Source organism: Phalangium opilio, unplaced genomic scaffold, assembly GCF_054372755.1.
Source record: "Phalangium opilio isolate 3A_F unplaced genomic scaffold, DU_Popi_V2 ptg000093l_1, whole genome shotgun sequence".
NCBI lineage: Eukaryota > Metazoa > Arthropoda > Arachnida > Opiliones > Phalangiidae > Phalangium > Phalangium opilio.
Window position 1 is genome coordinate 6,085,200 of NW_028324198.1, and position 7,812 is coordinate 6,093,011.

The 7,812-nt window shown below is 41.2% G+C and overlaps 1 long non-coding RNA gene across 1 annotated transcript; it reads right to left on the minus strand.

Moving 5' to 3' along the window:
* Positions 1-5,287: 5,287 nt before the first annotated feature.
* LOC149640867 (uncharacterized) lies at positions 5,288-5,757 on the minus strand. The gene is made up of 3 exons (XR_016372229.1): positions 5,624-5,757; positions 5,472-5,545; positions 5,288-5,409 (listed from the first exon to the last, which is right to left on the minus strand). It is a non-coding gene; the product is annotated as an uncharacterized LOC149640867 (long non-coding RNA).
* Between the last annotated feature and the right edge of the window lie 2,055 nt (positions 5,758-7,812).

A 7,812-nucleotide genomic window follows, 5' to 3' on the forward strand; every position in this document is an offset into this window, starting at 1 on the left:
GTAGTATTTGTACAACCACAGCCATCCAAAATAACCCCTCCCCCGCCACCACCACCCAAAATAACGCTTCCGAAACAAACCTCTCCAAAGCCTTATTATCCAACATATTCAGGGCCTAACCCCTCTAAAACGCTAGCTTCAGGTAAACAGTTACCTCCAAATTCGACTAAACCGATACCTCCAAGTTCAAATAAACCGATACCTCCAAGTTCGGATAAACTAATACCTCCGAGCTCAACTAATTCAGCCGCTACTACAACGATTAATTCAACATCTACCACAACAACTAAACCAACATCTACTACAACAACAACAACTAGGCCAACCCCGGCTACTTCAGATCCCTTAAAGATTCTGACTACAGAGCCACCAAAGGCTGAATTACCAAAGCCAAAGCCGGAGCCAACGAAGTCCGAACTACCAAAACCAAAGGCTGAATTACCGAAGCCAAAGCCGGAGCCAACGAAGTCCGAACTACCAAAACCAAAGGCTGAATTACCAAAGCCAAAGCCGGAGCCAACGAAGTCCGAACTACCAAAACCAAAGGCTGAATTACCGAAGCCAAAGCCGGAGCCAACGAAGTCCGAACTACCAAAACCAAAGGCTGAATTACCGAAGCCAAAGCCGGAGCCAACGAAGTCCGAACTACCAAAACCAAAGGCTGAACTACCAAAGCCAAAGCCGGAGCCAGATCCCCTGAAACTTCCGGATCCCCCCAAAATTCCAGCTCCGGACCCATATAAGCCTGATCTATCAAAACAAGAGGCCCCGAAACCCTCTACCTTCGAACCACTGACGCCGACCCCCTCGCCAACGGAGGTTGAGGAAATATATATATTTCCAGACCCCCCAAAACCTGACTTACCGAAGCCCGACTCACCGAAACCCGACTTACCGAACCCCGACTTACCGAACCCCGACTTATCGAACCCCGACCTATCAAAACCCGACCTATCCAAGCCTGATCTCTCAAAATCTCCAGACTCTACAACATCCTCTACTTTTGAGCTACCCGTATTACCGACCCCCTCCCCACCACCGGTTGATGAAAAACCGTTGTTTCCGCAGCCGGTTGATCCGCCAAAGAAAAAACCCGAGCCAATTATCTCTGAAAAGCCTAAGCAAATTAACCCCGAAGATTATGATAACTATAAGATATTGTTCTTACCGCAAACTTTTAGAGCCAGTAAAACGCCAGAGAAAAACGCCGAAGGGCTTTACCGAGCCGTAGCCAACACTTTAGAAAAATTAGTAATAAATAAAATTCAATTCACATATCACGTAGTAGATAATTGGGGCTATGCTATCGTGTATAATTTCAAAACACCGAAATGGGTGGAAATTAAATTTTCTCCCCAATTAGCTAAATTGTTCAACCTCGACCCTGATAAATATTATACCGGAAAGCAGCAATGCGGTCCCTTAAGCCTCACGATACAAGAATATACCATAAATGAAAACAATGCCTATCTAGAATATCGAGTCAATAGAACCATTAAGCATTATACCGCCTGGGAGGAGCCATGGATTTATTTATTGTTCTCGGTGTCAGGCGAGTTTAAAGCGAAACAATCTTTGGAGGATGATTTTAAAATTTATTATGAAATCGCTGAAGAGCTCAAAATAAGCTCGAACAACCACGATCCTTTAAGATTGCTCAATGCTGAATTTAGCGTTATTAAACAAGGAGCGGAGCATTATTTTAGAGTCCATTGTCCGGCAAAAATTGAAATGAAATTTTCACCGGATTTGCAGGATATATTAAATTTAGAAAATGAATACGTTGGGGGGACGTTTCTATCCAAGAGGCCTCTAGAGCGTAATTTTACGCATTTTAAAACTACTAACAGTACAGGCGTATCATATCGCGTCCACTTTTCATTAATGTATCTTTTTACAAAGACGGAGACAACGAAAATCAAAATACCGGCGGGTGAATATACCTGTGATCTTACCCCGACCGGTGCGGTAATCCCCTTTTCGCTACATTTGAAAGTGATTAACAAATTATTGGAAGTTCAGCAATTTATGACTCGCCGTCATTTTAAAATCTTTATTCTCAAAACGGCGTCAGAAAATAGATACTACACGCGTCTCGAAATAGAGCGAGGTGTTCGCGTATCGGTAACTGGACCGATGGCCAAGTTATTTAACATTCCCGAAGAGGGAGAAGTTTTGCAACATAGCCACTCGGGTGTAGCGTTGGTGAACCCCCGATTGAGATCAATGACACTGACAGAGGCTAATAATTTTTGGACTAGCGAATACGATGTGGATAGATTTCCAGAAGATCCAAATATGGCTGACCAGCCGTCCCTACCCGGATATCAACAGGATAACCCTCAAGGCAAACCCTCAAGGCAAACGAGTTGACAATTACGCGTGCGAGATTCCTCCCGGGGTTTATTATCATATTAGCGATGTTTTAAGTGCTATGAGCGAAGCCATGTCGCCGATGCATAGAAAAAGTCTAAAATTCACGCAGAATGTAGACGGAACCGTGACGGTTTCAAAACTGAACGATACGGTCTCAATTTTGTTTCCCAAAACAACACCCGGGAGGGGGCTGGGGAGACTGCTAGGCTTTAGTGCCAATCAATTAGATCGGTATCTTAATAACGAGACTTCGGATTACCCCGCGGATATCATGAGAGGCGTCGATGCCATGTTTGTTTATACCAATATTATCCGTCAACAAGTAGTGGGTGGTGGTCAAGCCCCCCTGCTACGTTTTATAAAAATGCCGGCTTTTTCGCTGCTAGACGAGGAGAACCAGGAAATATTTAATAATATCGACTTTTATCCAATTTCAACCAGCGATATACAAGAAATTGAAATTGAATTGAAATCCGATTACGGGGAAAATATCCCGTTTAATTTGGGCAAAGTATATATTAAACTGTTTTTTAGGCGTCGACGTCAATAGATCTTGAGCGATGGTACCCAATAGATATACGCTGTATTTCCAAAGAGGATCGTCCCTTCCGGCTTTACACGCAAACGTTTTCCAATCGGGGGGTCGTTTTAGTGTTGGCGGTATCTTTAATTCTTTATTGCGCAAAATTACGCCCTTTATTAGGCCGGCCATTAGTACTTTAGCGTCCGAAGCTGTTGGGTTAACGAGTAGAGTAATTAGCGATGCCCAAAACCCCGGAATATCACCTCGAGAATCGATTAAACGAAATGTCAAACAATCAATAAATTCCCTACTACATAAAGGCGTGGATCGGTTCGTCAACACTCAAAGCGGGACGGGCCGAAAACGAAAGAGGACTGCTAAAACAAGCCGGAGCAAACGTGTTAAGCAACGCACTAAACGCGATTTTCTAGACTAATCATGTCGACTTACGAAAGTGTTCTATCCGATTTTGAAGTATTTGAAAAGCCAGTGGTGAATAATAATATTGTGGGGACTAAAACGACTGCTCATTATCCCATTGCCCCACTAACTAATGCTAAATATGTAGAATTTATCATTCCTCCCTCTAACAATTATCATGATTTGACTAAAACTCTTTTGAGATTAAAATTTCGCGTTTTGCACGAGGACGGCACGGTCGTTCCAGATGCGGAAAAGAAAGTCTCGGTGACAAATTTAATAATTGCCTCGCTATTTTGTCAAGTAGAATTATTTCTCAATGGCGTCGCTGTCCAGCAACCTAATAATATGTACCCATATATGGCTTATTTTAAAATACTTTTAAATTATGGACAAACGGCGGCCAATTCCTGGTTAACTTCTATGTTATATTATTTGGATACCATTATCGATCCGGCGACGGCTTTAGCGGACGCCGATATCAACAAAGAAGATAATGGTATTGGTCGTCGCGCTAAACGCGTGGCCCAATCAAAGACGTGCGATGTAATTGGCGAATTATTTTTGGATATGTTCAAAACGCCCAAATTCTTACTAGATAATATCGAGGTGCGAATTAGGCTTCATCGAAGCTCCGCGGATTTCGCTATTATTCACAATGAAACGGGCAAAAAGTATAAGATTGATTTAACGGAATGCACCTTGTTTACGCGCGAAATTGAGGTTAATCCCGAACTGCAACTAGCGCACGCCCAGATGTTAAACTCGGGAATAAACGCTCGCTACGAAGTAAACTCTATTGTTATGAAAAATTTCTTAATAACCACCAGAACGCAAGATTTTATTAGGGACAGCTTGTTTACGGGGCAATTACCCTCGCGAACTGTTGTGGCTTTCGTTACTAATAAAAAATTTGTAGGGGAAGCAACTTCCAACCCCCTGGATCTCCAACACTTCAAACTCGATTTCATGCAATTCTCTTTAAATTCGCAAAATTATCCCGATATCCCCTTTACGCCTAATTTTGCCGACGATCAATACGTTAGATGTTACAATTCTTTATTCGAGGGTCTCGAGATATTAGGTCTTGACCGGGGAAATATAATTTCTTACGATTTATATAAGAAAGGCTTTTTTGTCGTTGTGTTTGATTTGAGTAGAGAACATCTCGCTTCGTTAGGTCTAAATTCCATGCCCCAGACTGGTAACTTGCGATTATCGTTAAGATTTAGCTCTCCGCTAACCGAAAACGTCACGTGCATTGTCATGGCCGAATTTCCAAACAACCAATTAATAATATCTAAAAACAGAGAAATTATTTATAATCACCCCAACGTATAAAAGACTAAAACTTTATAAATACAATATCAGTCGCGAGCCAAGATGCACCAAGTACACACCGTCACGCCAAAGCTCGACATTTGCGTCATTGAATCGATTGAACCTAAAATATTAATTCAAAGATCGGATACGCGTACAAAAACTATATTAAAACCTAACGCCTGGTACGCTTTGTTTCGGTTTCAAAATGAACTCACGTCCTTTTTTGACGGAAAAATACCTCGCTATCATATTTGGTTGCCCGTCAAAGAGCGCATCAAGCTGGAATGCTTCGTCAACTCGAAAGATGAACGTCTAATCGATCTTCGATACTATGAACGAGGCAGCGGCAGTCGTTATTTCCTCAACTTTAGCACCAGCGAAGGATTCAGCCTGAACAAAACAGGATGGCAGACATTGATCGATTTAAAACCGTTGATTGACGAGGATCTCAAGGCTAAAGGGATAGCTGTCTGTCGCATGCGCGAATTAATTTTAAACGAGCTCACTACCACTTTGTTTGACGTCACTTCCACTTGCGCCAACGTCGAGTGTCGAAAACAAATATGCCACTCTCAAAGCTGCTCGGAATTTGACACAAATTTCGGTGATCGAGTCGAGCGTAATTTGCACGAAGCGTTGCCTCAACTGGATCGTGAGAAAATTTTGCATCAATTTGAGACCGACCATGGATGGATGGAGGATCAAGAGGATATTTACGCTTATTTTGTCAACAGTTTTGCCGATTTAAAGAATGCCTTGATTTATGGCTATTAAGATAAATGTACTGATATAGCGTATTTGTTTAACTGATATTGTTTTTATAAAATACCTTTGCGTGTATTAAATAAAGTTGTTTATTGGGAAACCATTTAGTCGTTATTTATACTTGTTGAGACATGGACGCTAAAATTAGAAAAATTTATTACGACGTGGCAAATCCGGCCGATTATGGGTCGCTAGAGAGATTACAAAAGGCTTTACCGGACGTGCCAAAAGCCCAATTAGTCGCCTTTCTCGAGAAACAACCCGCCTACACGAAACACCGATTTCGACGTTTCCGATTCAAAACCAACCAAGTGTACGCCTCGACTATCGATGACGTTTTTCAAGCTGATCTGATGGATCTACCAAAATTAAAACGTTTTAATAAAAATGTTCGCTATGTTTTGTGCGTCATTGACGTCTTAAGCCGCTACGGATGGACAGTACCTCTTAGAATAAAACATCTGGCGAGGTTATCGAAGCTTTTAAAAAAATATTTCGAGAGAGAATCCCTTTAAAAATATACACCGACTACGGGGGTGAATTTAGTTCGCGCAACTTTGATTCCTTCTTGAAACGAAACAATGTGCAAATACATTTTGCCCGGAGTCAGCATAAGGCCAGTCTAGCGGAACGCTTTATTAGAACAATTAAGGAACAAATTGCCCGGGTTATTACAGCCACGGGGAATAAAAATTACGTTAAATATTTACCTTTAATTACTCAAGCCTATAATGAACGGGTTCATTCAACTACTGGAATTGCACCGGCTCATGTTAATATAGATAACGAATCAATCATTTGGAATAAACTGTACGGGAAATCAAACGGCATTACTCGATACGCACCGAGGCTTAAAGTTGGCGACTACGTGCGTCTCTCTATAGCTAGTAGAGTATTAAGAAAAACCAGCTCGGGAGGCACCTTTACTGACGAAATATTTCGCGTTGTTGACGTCATACCCAGGTCACCACCCGTCTATCGCGTAGCGGATTTAAAGGGCGAGCAAATTCTGGGTGTTTTCTACAGCGCCGAATTACAAAAAGTCTCGTTACCTGAGACTAAATTATGAACACTTCGCAAATAAACGCTCTCTTAACTTGCGACAAAAGAACGCGACCCTACTATTTAGGATGCTTCCCAGTAGACAGACTCCCAGAACGGCCAAAAAGGTCCAAATTTTGCTTTATATTCAATAATGAAGCAGCTGGAGAGGCTGGAGAACATTGGATAGCGTGCTTTTCTAACAATGACACGGTGGAAATGTTTTGCACTTACGGAAAGTCGCCGCGATACTATAAAGTTAATTTAAAACGATACGGGAAACGGGTTCTCTGTGCTCTCATTAACTGGGTTCTCTGTGCTCTCATTAATTGGGTTCTCTGTGTTCCCATTAATTGGATCTCTTTGTGTATCCAAATTGCAAGTTCCAGTGTGGGATTAAGGTTTCCTTGTGACCCATTGCAAACTGTGTCAAATACGGTACTGCTTGTACTGACTAGAACTCTGCAGGGGTTGAATAAGATTTGCTTTCTTGTGCGATTCGTAAATTTTCATAATGTTTTGTCGGGAGAAAATAAAGAGAAAAAATAAATGCTTAGCAATGCAAAAAGAAAGAGCCCAAAATAAATTGGAACTGTTAGTTAACAGTAAAGCTTTGCAAAAAAAGAAAGCTAAGCGAGTTAAGAATAAGGAATGTTATTTGAAAAACCAAGACAATTTTCAGAGAAGAAATGCAAATAACTATGTTCAGCGTAAACTTGCGCTTGGTACAGCAAAAGGTTGTAAAAGGGCTATGGCACCAGGTGGCACCACTAATGTTGCTTTTTGCTCAAAAAAATTAAAACCCAAACATAAACCAACTAAAGTAGATAAATTTGGTTTTGCGAAAAAGCTCCTCAATGCGGGGATTTTCAAAACGAAAAACCAAAAAATTATAGCCGAAAGCTATAAAAGGTTTTTAGTCAAACGTCTAACTGAAAGACTGGCGGCGTCAGAGTCTTTTAACGGTGAGACTAAAAAACAACGCACGAAGTCTATCTCTCACAAGCTAAAATGCCAAGTGCTAGCTGGTAGAATATTGCATTTGAAAAGGCAATTATATTCGGCTTACCACGCCCAACTAACGAGCATTGTTAGTGAATTTAAGGATTTTGTTCAGAAAATCAAAGAAATTGGGTCCATTGACCCTGGCAATTTGGCAGAAGTTGTGGGTGGGAAAAGGCTTCACAGTAGCATGAAAGAGGCCTATTTTCATGAAACTACCTATTATGTGATTGGAAATAATGGTAAAATATTGAAAAATGGCGATGAGTCACATTACGGCAAAATTTTTAAATTGGATTCTGATGTTAGTATAAGTAAAGTTCTGAGAGACCGTGCTACCAGTTCGACTAAAGAATTGTTTG